Raw genomic sequence first — 26,434 nt, 5'->3', positions numbered from 1 at the left:
CTGTTCCCCCTTTTTAACCCCTCTTCCCTCCTGGTATCGCCACTCTCACCATTGGTCCTGAGGGGTCCGTCTGTCCTAGATTCCTTGTGTTTCCAGATCTAAAAGGTAGCACTGTGCATCCTCTGGTCTAAGCAGGTTTGCAAGGTAAAATTGGGATCATGATAGTTGGAGGGGAGGAAGCATTCAAGAACTAGAGGAAGGTTTGGGGTTTCATTGTTGCTACACTGAACCCTGAGTGACTCCTCTCCTCCCCACGACCCCTCTGCAAGGGATGTCAAGTTGTCTACAGATGGGCATTGGGTCCCCATCATGCACGCCCCTCATTCACTATGATATGATTTTTTCCCCACCTTTGTTACTTGAAACCTGGTCCCCTCGGCCCTTCATGATCACACATTTTGGTGTGCTGTTTCCATGTGGGCTTTGTTGCTTCTGGGCTACATAGCTGCTTGTTTACTTTCAAACCTTTAAGTCTCAGATGCTATATCTCTCAATAGCAGGGCACCATCAGCCTTCTTCACCACACTTACTTGTGCACACATTTGTCTTCAGTGTTTATGTGGGGAAGGTGATCACACAATGATGGTTTTTGTTCTTTAGTGTCTGCTACCTGATCCCTTCAACACCTGGTATTCACTTAGGCTTGTGTGCTTCTTCTCTGTGGGCTTTGTTGCTTCTATGCTAGATAGTCACTTGTTTGTCTTCAAGCCTTTAAGACCCCAGATGCTATATCTTTTTGATAGCCAGGCACCATCAGCTTTCTTCACCATATTTGCTTATGCACATGTCTGTCTTCAGCGATCATGTTGGGAAGGTGGGTATCATGGAATGGCCATTTAGCTGAGCAAGGTGCTCTTGTATTGAGGGAGTGGGCGCGAGGAGGCCCAATGTCCACCTGCTACCCTACTACTGAACCTATAAATATATGAACATAGATCTATTTCCCCCATAATCATAAATATATTTATGTATGTACATATCTGTATTTAGGCTTCTATGCATGCCCTTTGCCTCCCACTCCTTTCCTCTATTTCCTTATATTTTCCTCCTGTCCGATTACCATGTTCAGCCTTCAATCTGGTTTCAGTAATTCCTCTCAGTTACCTTGTAATTGGTCACTCCCTATAAATCCTCTCATCCCCTCCCTCCTCTGGTTTTGAACCACTCATTTTTCCCATGTTCCTGGGCTGGCCAACACCTCCTCCCTCCCCTCCCTCCCACACTCTCAAGTCCCTCCGGGACAATTGATCCCATTATTTTCTTCTCACATTGTTTGTCCAGCCTATCTTATCTAGGTGAACCTGAAGATACAGTAATATGTGCATAAAATTGTGAATGGCTTTGACAGCACCAAAGTGGCACATAAGAAGATGGCATTGACAACAGCAACACTGACACACTAACAAACAAACAAAAAAAACCACTGGCATACAAAATTTAAAAGAAGAGAAAATAAAAAGAAAATAACAAAATAAAAGACAGCAAAAAAACCAAACAAACCCAAAACCCTGTTAGTAGTTCAAGGTCTGTTTGTTGACCTTTAGAAGTGTTGTTTTCCGGACGAGTTTGATGGGGTGCCCAGGGCCCCAAAGTCCATCCCTTATACTCCCTTTAGACCTCCTTGCTCTGCTTCCCCTGCCGCATCATTGCATGCCCCAGTGTTTTGCCTCAGTGTGGTGGTGTCAGCTCAGTCACACATTCCCCACTGTGTCTCAGGGGCTGTCCTGTGTAGGGCCATGGGTCAGTGCAGGGTGTCACATCTCGCTGTGGGGCTGGCTATATGGTCCTCACTGTACATTGGGCCCTTCGAGCTGGGCTATTGTCCTCTGAGCTTGGGGGTCCCAGGTGTGCTCCACACCATTCTTCCTCCTCCCTTTGTTTCAGCTTCCTTCTGGGTGTGGTGTGGTAAGTCAGTTCCTTTCCCTCACCAGACGATCTATTTTCATTTTCTGAGGTACTCCCTTTGGTGGTGGGTCAATGTATACATAAACCATAAGTAAATGAAATAAGATTATATTCTGTATATGAATTTTTATCACAGGTATATCAGGATTGTGAATATAACAGTATTTGCCACTGTTACTTTTAATTCTAGCCCCTTTTCCAGTGTGTCCATAATTTTCTGTTAACCTCCTTTTTGTTGCTTATTGCTTTCCCCTTCACTCAAATGAACATTTTCTGCCCTCTAGCTACTGACTTTCTCTCATTTTCTCTCACAGCCCTGGCAACTATCAAAGAATTTTTTTCATTTTATGTGAAAAACATTTTCTTGATTTTTTGTAATGGTGGAATTATGTAATATTTATCCTTTGCTCCGTGAGTAATTTTACTTCTCATGATCTATGTTATGAGGGGCTTCATTTTTGGCACAAAAGCACAATGAGATACAAATGTTAAAGAATAATGATGACTCTGTAAAGCACCTCATTCTTCAATTGATAGGCATTTAAGTTGTTTCTATCATTTGATTATTTGAATAATGTTGCAGTCAACATGTGTGTGCACAAGTTGATTTATGCGAGGGCTTTTATTTCTCTAGAATATACAAAGTAGAGAAGTTGCTGTGTTATAAGGTATTTTTATGCCCAAAATGTTTCAGAAAATATTTTCAAAATTTTGCCAAAAGATTTTTAAAAGGTTCAGCACTTAACAAAAGAACATATGCAAATGATCACTAGGTATATGAAACTAGACTATATTATTCATCAGAAAATACATATCAAACCTAAGATTTGATATAACTAAACACCTTAAGTATTAATACTATACAAAGACAGAGTGCCAAGCATTTATGAAGATATCTCCTAATGGAAGTCCTCAAAGCTAACTGGTTGTAATGAGAATTGTTGTAGTCAGTTTAGAAAAAGGCGTGACAGTACAAGCTTAACACACACCTGTACATCTGATGATCCAGCAAGATATGTCATTAATGGGCATATAGATAACAAAACTCATTTTTCAAAAACACATACTTAAATGCACTAGCAGCCCTACGTGCACTACTCAAAACTAGAAAAATACCTAAATGTCGAACTACAGTATGATCTATAAATTGTGGTTTATTTATGAACAGGATACTGGAATTTGAATGGGAATGAACAATCTACAGTAATCATGCATGAATTTCACAAGCATAATATTTAATGAAAAAAACTAAAGAGAACATACCATATAATTCAATTTATACTAAGTACCAAATTAGGAAATATAAATGGTCACTGATTCAATGACAGTGACTGAGTGAGTGAATGAGTGAGTGAGTATGTTAGTGTGTGAGCGAATATACAATAGAACAATACCACCCCCAGGGGGTTGAGCAACAGAAACATGAACGAATGAATAGAGAATGAATGAAACATGGGACAGTGTTAGCTATGAAAATAGTAATAATTTATCATTTATCAGGGGTAGCCAAGGGTGGGATAGTGGGTGAGTGAGGGGAAATAGAGGAGTTGATACCAAGGGCTCAAGCAGAAAGAAACTGTTTTGGAAATGATGGCAACATATGTACAAATGTGTTTGATACAATTGATGCATTAATTGTTATAAGAGCTGTACAAGCCTTCCATAGAATGGTTTATTAATTAAAAAAAAGAAAAGAAAGAGATCAGGATACATGTTATGAATGCTGGAGAGAGAAAAAGGAAGAATCACATTAAGCCAATAAGAGAAAGTTTTCTTAAATGTTTTACCTTGGTTGGGCTAATGTTGAAATAGAGCCATTTTATTTGAAATGCATATTTTCACTGTGAAATTATAGTAGTTCACATGCTCTCTCTTTTGATCTATCTTCATTTATCTTCTCAGCATCTTGGCATGGTAGTTATTTAATGTACTAAAAGAGTGAAATATAAATGTTTTCTATATTTTCATATTTGCAGAAGTGAAGTTCTCATGGATGGAAGTGAGGTTCTGAAAGTTTTGATGTAATTTATTGCTTATTTTATTTTGTCATGTAAAGAAACTTTTCTGAATAATGCTGTTTAGCTGTGAAAATATTCTGACCCCCAGTCAGGTCCTCTGAGATAGGAGTCAAAAATTTTAAGCCACAGAATGAGAAGTGAATTAATAAGGATTAGACATGGGGGACAAAACCACTTACTATGCATATTAGTTATAATAAAGTAAAACACATTCTCAAACATAATATTAACATTGCTTAGGACAAATACTTGGGAGATTAAAAGCGGAAATTAATTAGATTGATTTTTTGTTTTATTTTAGTAAGCTAAAATATTTATACAAAATTTTAAAGGCTTCAAAAATCACTGGATACCTTGATCATTTGAATTTACAATTCTGATGGGCCTTTTCTGTTCTTCAAGTGCAAACTTTATTGCTGCAAATGTCTACATGAACATAATCTTCTAAGTTTGGGGAGAAGAAATGTTTTATTCTTTCTTCTGGTTGCATCATATCACTTACAAAGAATGTTCAATAAAGTTGTACAGCACTATAAATATCAACAGTGTACATTAACAACATGAATTTTAAACAAAAATAATCAGATATAAAGGTCAGAATGGAACTCAGAATCTTGGATGATGAGCATCTATCTCCTTAACTTTGGTTATGTTATCAAGGGGACATCATTCTAGGTCAAGTAGAAGGCAGTCCAAAAGCGGAAGACCCTTGAAAGGAAGACTTACACAGATTTTGTAATGCTCTCTCTTGATCAGGGTAATGTGTAAACAGAGGTATTCAATTGGAGATAAACATTTTAACTGTAAAATTATGATAGTCACATTGACTCTCTTTTAAAATAGTGCCCTTTTGTTGGAAAAATATTCCACACCCAGTAGGGTCCTCTGAGATAGGAGTCAAAAATTCTAAGCCTAAAATCAGAAGTGAATTAATGAGGATTAGGGATGGGAAACAAAACCTCTAACTATGAAATGTAGTTATAAAAAGGAAAAAAATTTGTCAAACATGATAGAAGCAAACATACCAACAATGATGAGAAGCGTGCAGGCCTGGGTAGTACTTCTTTCTATCACACATGGGATCATTATAAATGGAAACTGACTCCTTACACCGAACACAAATAACAACATAACCATCTCTCTTTGAAGGAGCCATGACTCTTCTTTCTGTCTGTCAAACTGTACAGGACTGTCTGATGTAGCGAGACTGGCAGCCATGCCACCGGTATTTCAAATGGCATCAGCATGATGCATTGGTTTTAGTGAAGCTTTCCAGTAAGAGACATGAGAAAAGAGACGGTGGCGGTCTACTAGAGAAAAATGACTAGAGAGCATATTATGAATAGCAGTGGGGTGGTGTCAAATATGGTGTCAGCAAAATGAAGTAAAAGAGCGGAGCAGAAATATTCAAAAGGTAGCTTAAGAAGACAGATTATTATAGTGATATATGCAAAGACTCCGAGTTAGGAAATGGAAAGAGATGTACATGTTCAACATTTCTCAAGTAGAAAGAACTGAAGAAACTATTCAAGCTACGCATTTTAATCCATTGAGGACAAAATGCATAAAGACACTGAATAAAAAATAATTAGCCAACATACTATTTTTTCAAGGGCTAGCATATCACCAAGAAGCAATGGCATCAGAGGAAGATGCTAAACTGTAAGGAAGGCATTCGTGAAAGACCCGCCTCTGGGAATTGAGGGTCGCAACGAAGATGTTTCCACACGAGGTTACGGTGCTGGTGCTGGAGGGGTTCACTTGTCTATATCATGAATTATGGAAGATGACTACATGGCCAATAAATGTAAGTGATCCATACATGATCCCATCCCAAAGAGGGATGACCACACAGAATGTGGAAATTGGCAGAGAGCATCATTAATATCACACACAAGCAAAATTTTCCTAGAGATTATTTTTTAAATGCTTCTATTTAGAGTTAAAGTGTGCCAGACACCGATTCATGTATTGAGGTTCAAAGCCAGCCTACAATTATACACTGCCCTTTCTCAACAGTGTTTTGAATTCTACACCACATATTACTGACATTATCCATGGGAACTACCTAATATGCAAGGAGAATTATCTATAATGTTTTCTAACATAGAATGATCAAGATGATCCTAAAGTGAACCAGAGACTTATATGAATTATAGATTTATGAATGGATTTGGGGCTCACAATTCTAGCCTCAAACTGGGATCAATCAGTTTTTATGACATGATCCTACTAGATGTTCCTCCTCATGAAGAGATCATTGGAAATATGGGCGCCATAGCAAAGTGTGACAAAGAAACTAAATGGTACCTGCGTATTAAAAAGAAGAGTATCTGGGGTCTTAAAGACTTGTCTTTGAACAAACAACCATCTGAATGAGGCATAACTGCTCCCATATGCTCGAAGCACACCAGCCTGTGTAAGCCAAGGATTGTGAACTGTAAAATCGAAACCAGAAATCTGGAGTTATATCAGAGCTTTAATTGTGAAGAACCAGTCTTTTGAAGGCTTTGGATGAAAATTTGGAGCCCAAATCCATTGACAGGGTCCACACATGGATGAAGCCTCCGGTGAAAGCATTTTGGCACAGCCTGCGGATGTAAGTAGCCTGGCTGCCAGGCAGAGTGCAGCATTGTTTGTTCTTTTTTTCAGTGTTTTGTTCCCTATGCTTTTCTATAAATGAAATCCATGATGCAGACAGCGCCTGCAATGTCACTTTCCTGAGGGGTGTGGTGCAGAAGGTTGAGGGGAGGTAGTGCTGACAAAGATGGGTACAAAATAAAGTAAATTGTTCTGAGGTTCACTGTAGAGATGACTGTACTGCTCTTATTAATATTATTAAATTATTGTAATGTATAAATATGAAATATATCCAAAGAAAACTGATTTTAAAATAAAGATTCAGCATCCACCTTCAAAAAATATGAGAAGCTGAACTATATGAAGAAAAATATATCAGGATTGGAGGAAAACTAATCATCCTTTGATATGCAGGTGACACAAGCTTGCTTGCTTAAAATGAGGAGGACTTGAAACTGTTGTTGATGAAGTTCAAGGATTATACCTTTCAAAATGGATTATAACTCAGTGTAAAGAAAACCAAAATCATCACACCTGGACTCAGAAAACATTGAGATATATGAGAAAAAGATTGAAATTTTCAAATATTTTGTCTTGCTTGGATTCAAAATGAATGCTCATGAATATAGCAGTCAGGAGATTGAAAGACGTGTTGCTTTAGACAAATCTGCTGCACAGGAGTGTTGGAAAGCAAGGATGTGGCTTTGAGGACTAAGATGTACCTGACCCAAAGTACGGTGTGTTTTTCTTCAAATCTCCTCTTATGCATGTGAAAATTGGACATTGAACAAAGAGGACTAAAGAAGCAGTTGTAGTACTTGTGAGTGAAGAATATTAAAAATACCATGCACTGCTAGAGAACAAATAAATCTGTCTCTGAATATATACAACTAGAATGCTTCTTGAAAGCAATGATGGTGCTGTATCTCAACATGGCATCAGGTGAGACCAGTGCCTGGAGAAGGATGTCATGCTTTGTACAGTGTAGGGTAGCAAAACATTTGAAGACTCTCAACAAGAAGTATTGGCCAGAGGCTGCAAATATGGACTCAAACACAATTGTGAGGATGGCCCAGGACCAACCGGTATTTTGCTCTGTTGTTAGAACTGACTTGAACACAGCACCTAAGAATAGCAACAGTCAATATCTTTGCTGAGTACATAACCCAAGAATCTGGACCATATGAAGACAATATGCTATTAGGATTAGGTATTGGGATTTATATGCAAACTAATAAGATGCTGTATGACAATTAAACATCTTTGCAGAAGGTGAAGAGGGCTTGAAGCATTTAGGGATGAAAATTAGCCAATGTAGATTTTAGCATGAATTACATCTCAATATAAAGAAAATAAAGATTTTCATAACTAGATCCATAGATGATATCATTATAAGGAAGAAAAATACAATTGTCAAAAGGTTGATTTTTCTTGATTTCATAAGCCCATTCCCATAGCAGTTAAAAATTCTAAGGCCTTAATTCATTGGAAAAGTCTGATGCAAAAGACTTCTTTAAATGTTATGAAATAAGAATGTCTTTTTGAGGATTAAAGTTCACTTGATCCAAGTCATAGTATTTTCGATCATTCATATGAACATAAAAGCTTGTAAGGAAGACTGAAGAATTTATTTATTTTAATTATGATGTTGTTGAATAACTTTGAATATGTCTTTGAGAGCGTATGGCCAGAAAACTCTTTAAAAACCATGACAGAGACGTTACCTGATCGAATTTGGACATATTATCAGGAAGGACCAGACCTAGAGAAAGACATCTTGTTTGGTAAAGTGGGCATCAGTGACAGAGTGGAAGACCTTCAGTTAGGGGGATTGACAAGGTGTCTGCAACAGTGGGGTCCAGCACCAGCGAATGGGAGAATGGCATGGGTCTGTCATAGGAATTGTAGCTCGGAGTGGGGAGTGACTCTAGGGCAGCTAAGAATAACAACAATTGAAGAAGGGTAAGAGAAAGCATCAATTTTATAAATGATGCACATATTTTGATTGCATGCTTGATCATATTCAGACTGAAGAAGTTGATACAGTTCTCACATTTCTTCATCATTGGCTTTAGTGGTTGGTGTGCAAATTTTGATAATCATTGTATTAACTGGTTTTACGTATAGGCATATATATGTGTGCTTAGGTTATATATATATGTGTGTGTGTGTATATATATATATATATATATCCCTAAAATATATAACACTGGTCTCACATAAGGATCTGGAGACTTTCTTTTTGATAAAGAATGCAAAGCAATTTCTCTTGAATTTGCCATTCCTGGCAAAACATTCCCATATTCAAAGTGGCAAGCGCCAGCCCATTTGAGCTCATTAATGCATGCAATATTTACTTTATGTATCCCATTTCATTTTTGACAACTTCCAGTCGTCCAGGTTTCCTGTTGCATGACTTCTATATTGGATTATTAATGGATGCTCACAGCTGTTTCTTCTCATTTTGAGTCTCGTTTTTATAACAAATGAGGGTCCTGAAAGATTTACATTTTGTGCATCACTAATGTCTACTTTGTTTTTGTTGCATTTTGATAGCCTTCCAACCTGAGGGGCTAATCTTCCAACATTGTATCAAACAACGTACCATGGGTATTTGTAAGATTTTCAGTAGTTAATACCTTAAAAGTAGACAATCTGCCTTCTTATTATTCTGTGTTACTCTGGAAGCACCCTGAAGCCTGCCTGCCACATGTGACCCTGTTGGTGCTTGAAATACCAGTGGCATCGCTTCTAGAAACACAGACACACACAAGACACCACCAAATGGCAAACTGACAGACAAGTGGTGGAATTTTTCTATATGTAAGATAAATTGAATTATGTTTCCCCTTTGAAAGGTGGTGAAATAACAATAATATCTTTGTTATCTGTCTTTTTGTGGGGATAAAATAATTTACTCCTTGTCAAAAATGTATCAGTCATCCAACAAATAGTGTATACTACATGTATATATGCCACGCTAAATTTGAATTTTTATAAACAAAATATATTTCAGAACTGTAAAAGTATGTATCCAAAATTTTTGTAAACATACATATGATATTATATTTTCCAACTCAGTCTGAGAGTTATAGCATCAAGTTTCAATGCAGCAGAACCAAATATGCCCATTTTCTCTATATTTTAGGATCCAAACATTTGATATGGGTTAGCCCACCTCCAGAGCACCTTGCTTGTACAGTGGTTATGCAGTCAGCTAATAAACAAATGGTAAAACACACTAGTCACTGCACAGTAGAAAAGAGTGGCAACCTTCTTCGCTTAAGACTTACTACCTGGGAACTTTATAGGGAAAATCTACTCTGCCCTATATGACTTCCATCAGTCAGAATCAATAGAATGGAAAGAGGTTGGCTTTGCACCCCACTTCCCATCCATAATAGTTTTACAGACATAGAATTATTTTTAATGACACTCAGAGTTTACCTACAACCATCATTATATGCAAAATAGAATTTCCCTTAGGATTTAACCTATCTTTTGGGATATGTCGAGCATATTTCATTATAACCTGGAAATATCTGTTCCACGTCAAACTTTTATTGGTGCATAATTAAAAGACCAATTTTTAAAACTGCTTTCTAGACAAAATGAATCATCTATACAAAAAGAGTTAAAATTTCAATCCTTAAAGATATTTTTTAAATTACCAAAACATCCTCAAATGTTTACACCTCTAAAATATAATGCTCCATTTCAGATACTAAGAATCCCAAATAAGCAAATCATTTTAGACTCTGGGCTCAGCCAGGGCACTCTATTACTTGAAAACACACATTTCTTCAGTTTTCTTTCTAGTTCTTAAAAACATGTGTGTATTATTCTTGTGTTAGTTCTAATAAGTTGTTGTAAGTAAAAGATATGTCAAAAATCAGAAAAAGCACCCTCATATGTACAAAGTAATAAAGGCAGGGACAGCGCTACCAGAATTTAATATTACAAACCAGGTCTCGTGTATCTCTAGTTAGTAAGTGTGATGCTAGCTACACAACTTATTCTAGTCTTTTCTGAACTTCATCTATGGTTGTTTTTTTTTGCTTGCCATCAAGTGGATTTCGGATTCTTATTAACCCCGTGTGGTAGGAATTCCCCATAGGGTTTTCATAATTGTGTTCTTTATTACTATTTCCCAAGTGGGTGACATCATCCTCTGGGGTACCGAGACTAGGGGCAGTGAAAAACAGCCAGAGAACTACCCGTTAAGCTGGCTTTGGTTCTATAATACAAACGTTCTTAGTGGCCAAAGAGGGCAGTAGGCCCCAACGTTTGGGGACCTCCAGGAACAGACTGTCAAATCTTTTGCCCTTTTAGCACCTCAGTAGGTTCAAATTCAAAGCTTTTCATTAGCAGCCAAGCACTAATTATTACATCATCAAGTCTCCTTGTTCTTCTACATTAATTACTACTGCAGAATGTCTGAGTTTAACGGTCATTTTTAGTCTTACATGAGATAGTCTATGGAGCTTCTTGACACTAAAGGAGAAGGATATCTTTGTTACTTTGACATACAAAAGTCTTAATAAATATGATGAATGATTCACATATTTTTAAAATGTGTGAAAATATTCTAATTGGGTAATGGGGAGGAGCAACCTTATAGCGGGACAGGACGATGCACAAGGACTGTAGGGAAACTAACGGGAGAATCAGGCCTGTTCTATGTTCTAACGTGCTGGGTGACACATCACTACGAAGACCTCAGGTGCTGACCGTAAAGCAACCGTGACGTTCTCCCAGGGTCATGCCGGCAGGGATTGCCTCGGAAGCCCTGCTGAGCAAATCGGGCCCTGCTTCAAAATGACATGTGCCTTTGGACTTGGACTGCAATTCTGATGGGAGAGGAGGCAGAGGCCAGCTACCCCAAGACTGCGGAAATGGCGGTCCTTGGACCTTGGTGGCAGCACTGGCTTAGTGGGTGTCCACGGAAAAGAACCACCATATATTTAGTACCCTCAGTGATTACTCCTACATTTTTCATATAGAAGGTATTGAATTAGAGAATGGTTTGGTGTGTATGTTTTTGTCACAATTAAAAAAAATCATTACACAAATAACAATGAGTGCAAGGAAGAAAATGTTCTAAAACTGATTTAGTAATGATTGTACAACTCTTCTTGATATGATTGAATTGTATGATATGTGCATGATGTGTCATTAAATGTTTGAAAAGATTTTTCAAAACCAAATAGCCTAGTAGTATCTGTTTACATTTGAATAAATAATGTAAACATACAAACGAGTGTTCCTCATCACAGCAGGTCCTGGTAGACCTGTACTTAGCAACAATTTCAGGACCACACTTCCTTCACATCAGACTGCAAGTCCCTGATGCTGTCCCCTTCACCACCAGCTGAACCAGGATTGTGACGTGTACTCTACCAGTATATCTGTGTACCAGTACACCAATATCAGTATACTAGTAGACCACTTCTATCCATCAGAATACCAGCTTATCGGCATCAGGATACCAGTATATTTATCAGTACACCAGTTTCTTCCAAAAATAAATGATCGCTCATGAAGATGAATAAAAGCAAAATAAATGTTTGCTCTCGCCATGTGAGTGTCATGCCCTAAGGCTTTGTTTCTTGTGCTGCTGCAAGCCTCATGGGTTTCCTACTTCTAGTTTCAACTTCTACCTGTTGAATGAAATTTAGCCATGTAACATATATGTCTTCTGCCATTGCGATAGCTATGCTCTGTGGCAATTTGACTAGGCCAGGATTCTCAATAGCTCGGCAGTTGAGGCTTCCCCAGGGTGTGAGCTAGCATAGTGTAGTCAAACTATGGCAGGATCTGCTGTGCCCAGCTCAGTAATTTGGGGAAGATTGAGATGGAAGAAAACCCTTATCCCAGTCATAGCCCTAAGGATGGTTTTTCGGGGAAGTGGCCTACTCATATGTTCGTAGACACTATGAAGAGTCTCTTCACATCTTACTGACATGGGTCCTGCATCTGGCTCATCAACTTCTGGCTTTGGACTTGACCCAGCAACCTACCGTACTGCCTGCCAAACCTAGGCGCTCACAGAGTCTTCATCTGACCGGCCAACCTTGGATACAGCCTCCTCTGCATCCATAGCTGCTTCTTGCCTGTTTCATCTTCCTGCTTCCTGGTTTGTCTTCTTGTTTCCTGTTTTATTAGATGTGAAAGGCAGGAAATTCCTCAAGCTTAACAATTGACCAACAGACTTGAATGAGCTGAGTTACCCACTTCTACAATTGGGCAAGCCACTTCCTTGATAGGCCTTATTTTCTGTAAGCCTTGCTGGTTTTGCTTCTCTAGAGAGCCTATCCTAACACGGTCATGTGTATGTATTCTTTGTTTTCTCATGGTTGCTTGAAAGACTCAGGTTGCTTCCCATTTCATCATGTTCAATTAGCCTCAGGATTCTAAGTTTTGTTGCTGGCATTGGAGTTAATGAATGTAAACAGACCGTTTTGTGTTTGTGTCTGTTGTAGAAGTTGGTACATCTGCAGTGGTTACATATGGAATGTGGGGTGGATATGTGCAAATACTATGTAACATTGGAGGTCTCCTAATTATTTTTAATTTTATTAGTAATTTCCATATATTGCTTCTTGTGAAAAAGATAGTTCACAGATAAAACTATATCAAAACATTTTCTCTTTAAAATTGAAGTTATTAAAGCCAGATATTTCTCTAAAATGCTGAAAATTAAATTATCTAGCTTTTCATATTGTAAAATTTAAACATATTAATGCATTAAATGTGAAGTGTGTTTTATAAATAAAATTATGAGTGCAGTAAATCACATGAGGGGCCATCTCTGACCTCCTTGGCTTTTCTATTGCTACTAAGCAGGCATGCCACGTTCCATCTTTACTTAGTCTGGCACTAACCATTACTCCCGTGATACTCTGCTTCTCTACTGGGTGCAAAAATTCATTGCAATGGCAACACAGAACTCACAGAAAATACTCATAACTATGCAGATTTATTAAGGAAGGTAATAGCTTCCCTCACATCAGAATCGGTAAATAATAAGGATACACTTATTGGTCCAGAGCAACATGGCTCTTTAGCCAGCAGTAAAGACTCTCTCAGGTCCTTAGCCACATGGTCCCTTGGCCTCTGCCTCTTGCTCTGTCTCCCAGTCCCATCATCTTGGTGTTGCTCCTATTTCTCTGTCCCATAGTCTCTGTTTCAGCCCCTAGGGCCTATGGTCTCAGGTTCAGTCACTTAAGGGATCTGGAATGTGCTCTTCAAATAACCCTGCTATTTCTCTGTGTGTTACTGGATAGTTAGGGGAATGGTAACCGAACTGACCAATCATTCTATTAGGGTTACACATGCCCTGTTTGCAGGCTAACCTAGTCTTTTGGTGAGAGTTACAGAGACTTGGGTAGAGGTGTCAGCATTATAGATTCCATTCCACCACAAAGAGACAATGAAATAATTGCCACTATAAAAATATTAAAGGAAACTTTTTGCACGAAAACAAAAAGAGAATATGTAAAACTGTGATTCTGTCCTTTGTGATTTAATTAGCACAGATGTATATTTAACATAAGACTTTTCGGTTTTCACTCAATTCGATGCATGGTTACAGAAGTCTAGTATCAATTGATATGAAGGTGTTGAGTAACCTTTCCTACTTTCATTCCCCACCTCCATTTTATATTTTTACATTTAATAGTTCTATTGCTGTATAATTTACATACTATGCAGGTGAATGGCTTCAATATATCGAAAAGAGGGGCAAGCATCACCACATTCAGCATTGACTTCATTCTTGTACACATCTTCCTTAACTCCCACTTTCCCCAGTATCCCCTGCCGTAACCGTTAGGAACTATAACTCTAGTTACTGTCTCTATAGATTTGCCTATCCTGCATTCCGTATAAACACAATCATATCCCAAACAAACAAATAAACAACAACAACAAAAGAAACCCACGCCCCACTAAGAAAAAACACAGAAAATTATCAATAGAAATGCTTTGAAAATGATGAGGGCAAAGAATGTACATATGTGCTTTACACAATTGATGTATGTATGGATTGTGATAAGAGTTGTATGAGTCCCTAATAAAATGTTTTTTTAAATGTGAAAAAAAAGAAGAAAAGGTATCAGCAAATAATAAAAACCAGAAGGAATTAAAATGAGTCAAACGGGGGAACAATGATAAGTGTTAATTTTAACCTAACTATATCTGCTTTCAGGGAAATCAGCTCCTCCTCAGTCACATATCAAGTATCCTTGTACAAGAGGGACCCATCCTCCAGCACCATCTCTGACAAAGTTCTGCCTAAATCCTTTAGGCCCTCAGCATCTGACTGTGTTTCCAGACTAAGTATAGAGTTTGCAAGGGTGTCTTCCTCAAAATGGATCGGTCATATCATCTGTTTGAGTCTGGACACCCCACTGAAACCTGCTCACTTTGAGTGACCATGCTGGCATTTGAAAGACCAGTGACTAAGCTTTCAGCATCACAAGTCACCACAGTAGGACAAACTGACAAAGGTTGTCCTGAGAAGGAGCTGATTTCACAGAATGTAGTGACCAAGGTGAGGTGAGTCAGGTAAAGCCAGTGGGGTGGAGCCTTCAGGATCTTCATCTTCTGTTAGGGCATGACTCAAACGTAGGAGAAACAGCTGCAAAAATCTGCTGAAGATGATAACTTAGAATGTGTGAAATATGAATTTAGGAAATTGGAAATGGTTACAAATGAAGTGGAACACAGAAAGATCGATAACCAAGGCATTAGTAAGCTAACATGAACTGTTATTTGGCCATGTTGAGTCAGACAAATCATATAATTTACTATGCTGGGAATAACACCGTCAAAAGGAATGGTGTGACATCCATTGTTAAAAGGGACATTTCAAATCAATTGTGAAGTACAGTGCTGTCTATGAAATGATTATATTTATCCTCCTTCAAGAAAATCTAATCAATACTACTATTACTAAAATGTATGCATCAGCCACAAAATCTAGTGAAGTAAAAAATGATGAATTCTACCAATGACTTCAATCAGAAATTGATTAAACATGCCATCAAAATGCACAGATAATTATTGGTGATTGGAATAAAAAAGATCAGAAACAAAATGGAAGGAACAGTAGTGGGAAAGTGTGATCTTGGTGATAGAAATGAAGCTGGAAATCACATGATAGAATTTTGTGCACTGGGTTGAAGCCTGGTCTCTCTCTCCTTCTCCTGTGGAGATATAAACAATACCCTCCCTTTGGGTGGGTTAGCGCCCTACTCTGCCCCTCCCCTATGTCTTTTTCTCTCTCTCTTTATTTCCCCCTCCTATTTAGTTGGCTGTCAGATATATCCCTGGATTGGGTTTAGCTCCTGCCATCGTAGCTGGAACTCACCCCAGGAATGTATGTATATAGTAGCTTTTGCCCTATATCTCATTTTTTTAAGCTTACCTCAGTGGACTCATGTTGTACTTGTCCTTTTGTGCTTTGCTTACTTCACTTAGCATGATTTCCTCCAGTTCTTCCAATGCAGCAATGTTCTTCATTGCTGATTTTTAGCGATGCATAGTACCCCATTGTATGTATGTACCAATATTTTTATCCATTCATCTATTGATGGAAATTTGGGTTGTTTTCAACTCCTTGCAATTGTGAACAGTGCCGCCATTAACATTGGAGCACAGATGTCTGGCCCTGGTTTGTTTCTTGCCTCTTCTGGATACATGCCCAGTAGGGGGATTGCTGGATCATATGGTAGCTCAATCTCTATCTGTTTTAGATATCGCCAAATCGATTTCCATAATGGCTGTACATACCTACAGGTCCACCAGCAGTGGATGAGAATTCCTATCTCACCACAACTCCTCCAACACTTGTTGCTTTCTGATTTTTTGAACTGGTCTCTCTTTAAGGGTGTTTAGATCACCTAAGATCTTCTAGTGTAATTGGTTTAATGATCCTTATATTTGTAATAAATTCCTATTATCTAGAAATTCCTAGATTATCTATGACTGTTTTAAATATTCTATAGGTATGATTTTTTAAACTGTGACCCAATTCGGTGTTTTATCATTATTGCATATTTTTATCATGGGGTCAAATTACTGGTGGTTGTTCCAGGATTTTGTCTGTTAGCTTCCATTATCCCATAGCTATACCCACAGTCGCATATCAGTAGCACTCACAATTACATGGCACTACACAGGTTATTAGGAACTCATTCTGAAATCATAAATTAGGACATGTCACCAACAATGCTAGCAATAAAAAACGTTCATCTTTTTAAATCATTTTATTAGTGGCTTGTACAACTCTTATCACAATCCATACATCCATCTGTGTGGCAAGCACATTTGTACATTTGTTGGCATCATCATTCTCAAAACATTTGCTTTCTACGTGAGTCCTTGGTATCAGCTCCTCATTTTTCCCTTTCTCCCTGCCCCCCAAACCCTTGATAATTTATACATTAGTATTATTTTGCCATGTCTTACATTGTCTGATGTCTCCCTTCACTCACTTTTCTGTTGTCCATCCCTCAGGAAGAGAGCTATATTTAGCTCCTTGTGACTGATTCCCCCTTTCTCCCCATCTTCCTTTGTAAGACAGGGTTCTCTAGAGAGACAAAACCAGATTGCTAATAATTATATATATATTTATACAGATAGATAGATATATAACACAAGAAATAAATAGTTAAATTATAAAGCAGTACAAATGGCTCAGAGCAACTCACTTCTGTAAGGCCGTTATGAGACACTGGAAGTCCTTCAAGTCTTCAGGGCTGCCAGGTAGTCCTCTGTAGAGCAATTCAGGCTATCCGGGCACCGGCAGCAAACAGCAAGGCAGGTCACCAACATTCAGCCAGATGACAGGGTTTGACAGTCCCCAGCTCAAGAGATGTAAATTCCAATTGTGTGGCGAAGTAAGTCTTAAAGGAACCTCAAATTACAGTGCACAGTTCACAGGTTAGGTGTCCCATGGGTAGTGTAGCTTGCAAATTGAGGCACAGAACAAGCAAGGCAGCCACACACTGGTCCATGATCAAAGAGCAGAGAGAGAAGAAAGGCGAGACTTGCCGAGCCATTTATCGCTCCACCCTTCAAATAATCCCACATGTGTTTATCGTTCAGGCTGGCACAATAAACTAACTATCTCACTTCTCTCCACCCTCTTGGTATTGCCACTCTCACCACTAGTCCTGAGGAGTTCATCTGTCCTCCATTCCCTGTGTTTCCAGTTCCTATTTGTACCAGAGTACATCCTCTCTGGTCTAACCGTATTTGAAAGGTAGAATTGGGATCATGATAGTGGGGGGAAGGAAGCATGAAAGCACTAGAGGAAAGTTGTATGTTTCATCGTTGCTACACTGCACTCTCATTCACAATATGATTCTTTTGTTCTTTGTTGTCTGATAGCTGATCCCATCACAGCCTCGTCTTCACACAGGCTGGTGTGCTTGTTCCCTGTGGGCTTTGTTGCTTCTCAGCTAGATGGCCACTTGTTTGTTTATCTTCGTCTTTAAGACCCTAGATGCTATGTCTTTTGATAGCCTGGCTCCATCAGCTTTCTTCACCACATTTGCTTATGTACCTGGTCTGTGTTCAGTGATTGTGTTGGGAAGGTGAGCATTATGGAATGTCAGTTTAATAGAACAAAGTGTTCTTGCATTGAGGGAGTACTTGAGTGGAGGCACAATGTCCGCCTGCTACCTTAATACTAAACCTATAAATATATGCACATCATCTTATATGAATATATTTACATATGAACATACCTGTATTTAGACCTCTATAAATGCCCTCTGTCTTGTAGGTGTGTATATTATTATTTCTACAAGTCTATCTAGATAAGATAGGCAGGATAAACAATCTGGAGGAGAAAACACGACAGGACTGGTGGTTCCTGGGGGACATGGGAGAGGAGGAGGTGGGGGTAAGGAAGTGGGTGTTAACAAACCCAGGGACAAGGGAAATCAGTGGTGAGGAGGGTGTAGGAGGCCTGGTAGAATTTTATCAAGGGCAATGTAACTGAGAAGAATTACTGAAAACCAAATGAAGGCTGAGCATGACAGTGTGACAAGAGGAAAGTAAAAGGAAATAGAGGAAAGAACTAGGAAGCAAAAACTTTATTTTCAATGTGGAAAATGAACTGAGTCCTATTCACCCACAGCATTTGGGTGACTTTTACATGTCAATGAATAAAGGTTATCAAACAGAATACATTTGCTCAATAATTTGTTAAAATCTTTATAACTACCTGAAAGCTTTAGTTTTGTTTCTAAGTATATTTTATTCAAAGCAAAAAATATATATTGTCTTTTCAGACTGTGAAGAATGAGGAAGCATCAAATTTCTGAAAAGGTTTGTTTTTTTTCAATTATCCTGGAACTGAAATTCATAATATTTCAAATTCAGAAAGCATTTAATAATATTAGCTGTCATAAAAATATGTTATATGTGCTCTATAATAAATTATATGACCAATTTCATATTAATAATAAAATGAACAATATTGTTGGGAGAAGCTCAATAAAATCATTACTAATTGATGGTCCATTCAGTTATTTTACTGAATTCATGAATTTATATTGAATTATTTGACATTACATGAAATATTGGCCTTGAAAATAAAAATTATTATTGTAATTTGGATCTGAGTAAGTTAATCAGTTATATTTTCTTTAGGAGAAAAGATGGCTATAATCAAGAGAAAGAAATAAAAATGTCATCTTTTTACTTTTTAGTTGAATTCCTACTCGTGTTCGGGACTGGCAGGGGGCAGCATGAATATGGTAACTCACTCGATTTTCATCAATCTGAGATGAAGTGTGTTCTTCATGTTAAGTGAGAACATTGGTCAGGTTCAGCAAGAAGTTTTCTGACCCTTTTCTCACCAATGCACTTTTCAGTTTTCTTTAAAAATCCTTTTGAATTAGCCCTCATGATCATCCTGTGTCTTTTGAGACAATTTATCAGGATGATCCCTTTGAAATCCTTTCCCTACCCCTTCCACTAAACAGTCAGCTTCCATCCAAAAAGAGTTTTTAAAAATGTGTTTTTCTTTGGGACCTCTCCTATTTGTAGTTCTCCCAGCTTTTTGAATAATACCTTTCTGCTCTGTGATATCAGGATATTTTTCCCTGTGATATTTTGTACCATTGTCTCTGTAGATTTTTTTCTCTTGTTTGTTTTCTTGTTCTGGGATCTGGATGAGATGTAGGTTGTTCTTTAAATAGTGTCCCACGTCTGTCTCAGGCTTTCTTCTGACTCCTTCCCTGTTTTTTTGTTATTTGCAGTCAGATTAATTGTCTTCTAGGTCAATAATTCAGTTTTCCTCTTCTTCCATTCTCTCCCTCAAGTCTTTTATCAGTATGTTACATAATTTGGCTATCTTGCTTTTTCTTTGGGGATTTCTTTTGATTTAAGGATTTCAGTTTTTTTAATTTCTCGTATTGTTCTCATAAATTTCCCCAAAATCTCTTGAAAGCACCTAAGATACGTCTTCTGGATTCTGCTTCTGGTAGGTTAATGGCATCTTCTTCAGAGTGCTCCATTTGATTTGGATGATTTCCAGTAGTTGGTGTTTGTTTTCTTGATTTGCTTGGGTTTCTGTGGCCGACTGCTCTTCGTGGCATCATGGTACAGCTATTAGTGGTCATGTGAGCAGCCGGGTCCTGAAGAAGTTATTGTCTTTGCTCAGTGCCACTGGAGAGGTCACAGAGGAGCTGGAAAGTATGCCATGGCGAAATGGAGAAAGAGGAAGATAGAAGGGTGAGTTGGAAAATTGGGGGAAGATTGGAATAAAAGTGGGAATAAAGTAAATGTAATGATAGTAATAATAAGCAGCTGTCTATATAGGGTAACAGATTTGTATTAATAATGAGAAAATGTCTTCCAAGAGGGGAATCAGAACTAATAAATCTTATGACAATATTTTTTAACAAGGAAAGAGAAAACATGTGGGAAGAGATCATTGTTAAATATACATAGAGCAACGGAGGGCAGACGGAGACAAAAGACTCAGTTTTGGCCTGGGAATGGGTGCTCTGGCAATGTGAATGTGGACGTGCCTGTGCTTGGGGGTTGGTATGGGTGGGGCCGGATTTCTTGTTTGGGTGGATGTGTTTTCTGACAGGCTTTCTGTATTGGTTAAGCTAGAATATTATTTGGTTTTAAGAATATTTAATGGTTTGAGGCTTAAGGTTATCAAGGCAATAGTTCCAAAGGTTTGGCCAGCCTCCCTGGCTTCAGAAAATTTGGATTCCTTTAAAAATCCAAAATTCTGCTCTGCATTTTGTCCTTCATAGTAGGGCTTTATTTTTCTCATTTTATTTTAACAAGGGAGAATAAGAATAGGATGTATTAATATTCCTGTTCATGATTAAAAGGTTTTAAAACCTACAACTTAAAGAAAAAATCCAAAGTGCTTTATATGTGCACGTGTGTATTTTAGGGACTGTGTACTTAAATGATACATTACAAAAATAAATAATAGATAAGAATAATACCTACACCACCTATGTCAGTAATGCCCCCTTTCATTAACTCTATTCCAGCCAAAGGACTCCTTTCCAATTCATTGGGCATGAGCAGTAGACTCAAACACATGGCACTGGTGGGGCCCACTGTTAGGAAGTCTCATTTTCATGAATTCACATAGCACATGAGTCTCAATATCCTATTGTGAATTGAATCATGTCCCTCCAAACAAGTGAAATCCTAACCTTTGACATCGGTGAATATGATCTATTGGGAAATGTGATAATTTAAGATGTTATCAATTAATACGAGGCCAAACTGAACTAATCCAATATGAATAGTGTCCTTCCTTATACAAGAGTGAAAAACAAAGATACACAGAGGGGAAGGCAGAGAAGTTATGCTGCAGCTACAGGCCAAGGAATACTTGGGACTACCAGGGACAAGAATGAAAATGAAGGGTTCCCCTATCACCTTGCTCATCGAATGAATTCAAAGGTCTAGCCATCAGTGTAGTGAGGCAGCTAGATTTTTCTCTTTTAAGGCACCTGCTTTGTGGAACAATGTTACATCAGCCCTAGCAAAATAGTGAACATTTTTTCATTCAAACATGTCTTTGTAGGAAAATTCACACTGATTTGCCCAATGCTGCCCTCTACCAGCAGTGTGGGGGGCAGTGAATTATTGAATACGACTCTTCTAATCAAAGTCTATAGCTCCTACCCAACCACCTTTCACTGCATGGGTCCAGCAAGAAAGTGGGGGAGATACCAATAGGATTTCCCTGTAATTGCAGACAGGTTTCCCTGGCATGCCATGCTGCTGTGTATAAAACAAACCTTCTGGGAAGCAGAAGGAGGATTCTTTCTGGCAAAAGTTAGAAGTGGAGCATGGCCTCTGAACCTGAGATCCCTGCTCAGCGACCCTCCTGGATGCAGATGATTGTCTATGCCACAAGAGGAGAACCGGGAGGCGGAACCTGGAGCAGGCGATGGAGCTCCTAACCCCGAGAAGTTAACATTGGGGGTTTTGTGCAGGAGGCCAAGCTTGTGGACGCTGGGCTTGCCGAGCCACAGCAGTGGTGCTGAGAGCCTTTGGGGTGAGGCTTAGTGCAGTGCGGTGCCTCTGGGCAGAGCTGTGCTTGCTGCATTAAAGCGCTTGAGCAGGATGCCTTCGATCGAGGCTTACAGAAGAGTGGCATGTCCCTTTGGATGTTTATTAAAAGACCTGAAACTTCATCTGTCCTGCTAACCAACATCATGGATCCTTTCTCACCGGCATAACAATTTGCTAACTTCCTTAATAAACCCCTTAATCATGAATTGTGTCTGTAAAGTCTGAATAGCCATTGCAGTAGATATTAGAGACTAGAGAAAGAGGATAGTGGATATTAATTAAATCAGTGTAAGCAGCATAAGGAGCCCTGACAGTACTTTGAGATGTGCTAGACTACGGAGTACACAGTTCACGTTCCGTGTGAGAAAAATGAGACTGGGTGCTCCTAGAAAGATTTCGATTCTAGGGAGCTGCAGTAGTTAGATGATTTTATGTTAGCTAGAAACTCCTCCTGGCTGGGGATGGGGCCAAATCCATCGGTCACACAGACTGATGCTGCTTCCTGGGGGAATAGTCTTCTCCTAAGGAGAGCCCTGGGAACCTAGCTGCTTCCCATTCTCCCCCTTCACCGTCCTGCCTTCTGAGACTGTCTCTCTGCTCCCAAGACTTGCCAGAGCCCTGATATGCTTCCACTGATCTTAAAGAAGGACTTAGGGACTCATATTGGCTTTACAGGCTTGAGTTGGACTATGCTTGGGTGCTTTCTGGATCTATAATTACTATACCATACTATACACTAATTACTTCTTGACATAAAATACTTTCTTATACACATATGCTGGTCACTGGATTTGTTTCTCTTGACAACCAGGCTAAAAACTTGAACCTTGCATATGGTTGCTATAAGGCATAATCCTCTCTATGGGTGTGGTTCTGGGTGAGCATCAGCATGTGTATGTGTATACCACTTCTTTATACTTTTCTTTTTCCATTGCTCCTAACGCTCTCTGAAACTTTCAATACCTTTTTAATTTTGTTTTTCTCATCCTACTTGAATTTGAAATCTACTAGAAATACATATTTGCCCTATTTCCCATTGATTTGTTTCTAGTGTCTTGAAAACAGTCTGGTGCATAGTAAATTCTCAATAGTTTTTGAATAAATGAATAAATTATTGAGCTGTAGAGTCTTTGGTATGCCACAATTCAAGAAGGTATTCACTCCTTGCATTTTCTTATTCTTTGTGGTTAGGACTCCTGGTACTGGAAAAACAAAGTCTTTTCCTTGACTGAAGAGGCTCTCAGGTTAGTTATAAGAAAAATTCTGAGATTTAAGATCGTTATGATTAGCACAAAATATAAACAAATATTTAAAACAATCTATGACTCACTTGAGTGGAGAGTATATTTGAAATAGTTAACCTTGCACTCTATGATTTCCATGAAGCTGTTCAACACTTCTGGCTAAATGGAGCTCTGTTGGCATAGTGAGTGTACCCAATCACATGGAGGTATTTACATGAAGGTCAAAGGTTCAAACTCAACAGTCATTAGTTGGAAGAAAGATAAGGCTACTCACCATTGTAAAGATTATTTAAAGCCAGGGAATCCTGGGAGAGGAGGGGCAGTGTTACTCGATCTAATAAGCTTACTATGAGTTAGAATCAACTTTCTTGCAGTAGGTTAATCTCTTTATTTACATAAAGACCCTCTAGGAAAGTTAATGCATTACATTTACTAAACCCCAAAATCAAACTCACACCTGTGATAGTTATTCCAACTCATAGTGCCTTTGAGAACAGAGTAGAATTGCTCTGTGAATATCTGCCTAATATTATCATTTGGGCTTGCTAGATATCTCCTCCATTTTATATTAAGTGTTATTATTTATCAAGAACTGTTTCATTTTCATTATATTTAAGGCTGTAAGTTACTTAAAATATTTCCTGAGGTAATTAGACATCCATCTCTAATTTCTTAATTCCCTACACAGAAGCTAGTTACATTGCAAATTTATTTAATAATGTATTTTCTCTAGCTGGAGTATTTTTCCCCACTATATATAATATATAATAATGATATCCTAGTCAGATTGAAATGTAGCAATCCTCTTATTGAATTGAGGTGGGACAGCGGGTGAACTGGGAAGAACCTGTGAATCGAGTTACGGCATCATTGAAATAAGTGCTTTTGTTTTGTTCACTAAAGGCTGATTTTCTTAAACACCGAAAATTAGCGCAAGTCTACTGAGAATCCTTGCCATTAACCATAATAATGTCTCAGACTATTATACTGCTTTGTAAAAACGATTTAGTTGAACTAATATAGCTATTAAAGCAGCCCTTCTCTCCCTATAGGTTATCCTCATATCCATTTCTGTACTGGATCTACGAGTATGCTTGCTTTTATTGTGGAGGGACTGTGTTTCAGACTGTAGAAATTTAGAAATGCATTGACTTTCACTTTTGATTTAGAAAAAGTTTATTTATTTGCAGTAAGAGAACAATCATTCCTGAGGAGTTCTGAAATGTGTATTGATGGCTGGTGAGAGATATACGTCTACAGTAATGAAGGCAATTAATCTACTACCACAAATGGGTTCACACTAAGTATCTTTCCTTGGCAGATATCACCTTCTTGTCACATTTAAATCTTCATGACCTCATATTTCACTCAAGGATGGTAATTTGTGAGCTGCTAAGTGCTTTAAGAGCCAATCTACCAACCACCCTCTCGATTACAATGTATGCAAGCTCCCTTGCTGCTTAGAGAAGTGGGGCACACAGGGGACGCTATAGATGCTACTCATCAAAGAGTGACAGCGTTGCCTCTCAATATTTAAGAGGAGCTGCGTTAACAGTCTGATTCTCGATTCTTCTGAACATCATTGGATCGACAGAAAATTATTTCCCTTGTTTTGTGCATGTGAACTTTCTTATTAGAAAAATGTCGGTTTTTCTCAAACTGAGAGAGCTGCACTTTTCCAAGGAGCAGCGCCATTGATTTCTCAGGAGATGGCAACTTTGTACATTTTTTTTCTTGTGCCTTATTGTATCTGTTTCTGGTAACTGCAATTCTGAATTGTCAGTCACTAAATCAAAACTATTAGCTTGCTATACTCAAATCTCAGTGTAACATATCACCCTAAGGCTAAGGTATTTTTCAAATAAAAAAATAAGATATGTTGGAGTGCACTGAATATCTGTGTCCCATGCTTGTAATATGCCCAAATCACTCTCCATTAATATTTAAATGTAATGTATAAGGAATTACATTAATTATTAAACCAAAGCCTCCTTAGCATTTTAATAAATGCTAGCAAGTAAGAGTTTTGAATATAGTTATTTTATGGTTATTTTTTTAATGATCAAGACTACTCTGCTGAGCCGCAAGGGGTCGAATGTAGAAGCATGGAGATCGTTAAAAGTTTGCAACTTAGATTCTTATCATTTTTTAAGTGTTACACTGTTTGGAGAATGATATGGACTATGATAGAGGACAGAAAGCAGTAATAATTATCAGCAGAGTCCTGCATTAATCCACATGAGCGGTCCTGGTAACTTAAACTGAGATAAAGATATATGGGTGTGTTTAGCGGGGAAGAAGATGGAGAATCTGATGAGAATTTACCACTTAATAGGAGTGAAGAGTGATCGAGAATACAAAAGGTCAGGGAAGACCTACAGTTTCTCGTTTGGGCAAGGATAACACTGTCAGATTGGCCCAGCTGCTCAAACTGATGTGAAGGAGAAGTCTGTAGTCTTTTATTTTTTTTTAAGTTAGTGTGTGTGTTCAACAGGTTCAGGAAAAAATATAACATACATACACACAATACAGATCTTTAGAAAGTCCATGGGGAAGTTCCATTATCTTTCCATTCCAATGCCCACTTACTCTTTGAAGCCCTCTCGGTCATTTATAGTCACAAGCCAGCACCTAATCATAAGAGACCCTAACCCTATTAAGGGGGCAGGGTCTCAATGAGCCCCACTTACGTAACAAAATAACCCTTTCCATACTAAATTAGGCGTGTTCCAGGAAGGTCCTTGGTATAGGCAGCTGCAGTGGTGATGTGCTGATAGTCATGGCAGCCTCAAAGCAGTGGCATTAATTAGCAAAAAACACGAGATGACATCAAAACAAGTTACTTTCAACGTTTGGTCAAATAGTGCAGACCAATGTGATATTAATCCTGTTAAATATGTTCTGTAGATCAGTATTATAATGGTCATGAGTATAATTGAACAAAACCTCAATCAGATATAAAGTTATACATATACTGAACACCAATCTACCAATTATATCTCAATGAAACTACTTTAATGTGCATGTGTTTCTAGGTTATATAAGTATACTACTACTCACTTTCTCTTACTGCCATAGAATAAATTTCAGCTTGTATTAAATCCTGTACAG

The sequence above is a fragment of the Tenrec ecaudatus genome, chromosome 2 (assembly GCF_050624435.1).
Source record: "Tenrec ecaudatus isolate mTenEca1 chromosome 2, mTenEca1.hap1, whole genome shotgun sequence".
NCBI lineage: Eukaryota > Metazoa > Chordata > Mammalia > Afrosoricida > Tenrecidae > Tenrec > Tenrec ecaudatus.
This window is presented reverse-complemented; position numbering follows the sequence as displayed.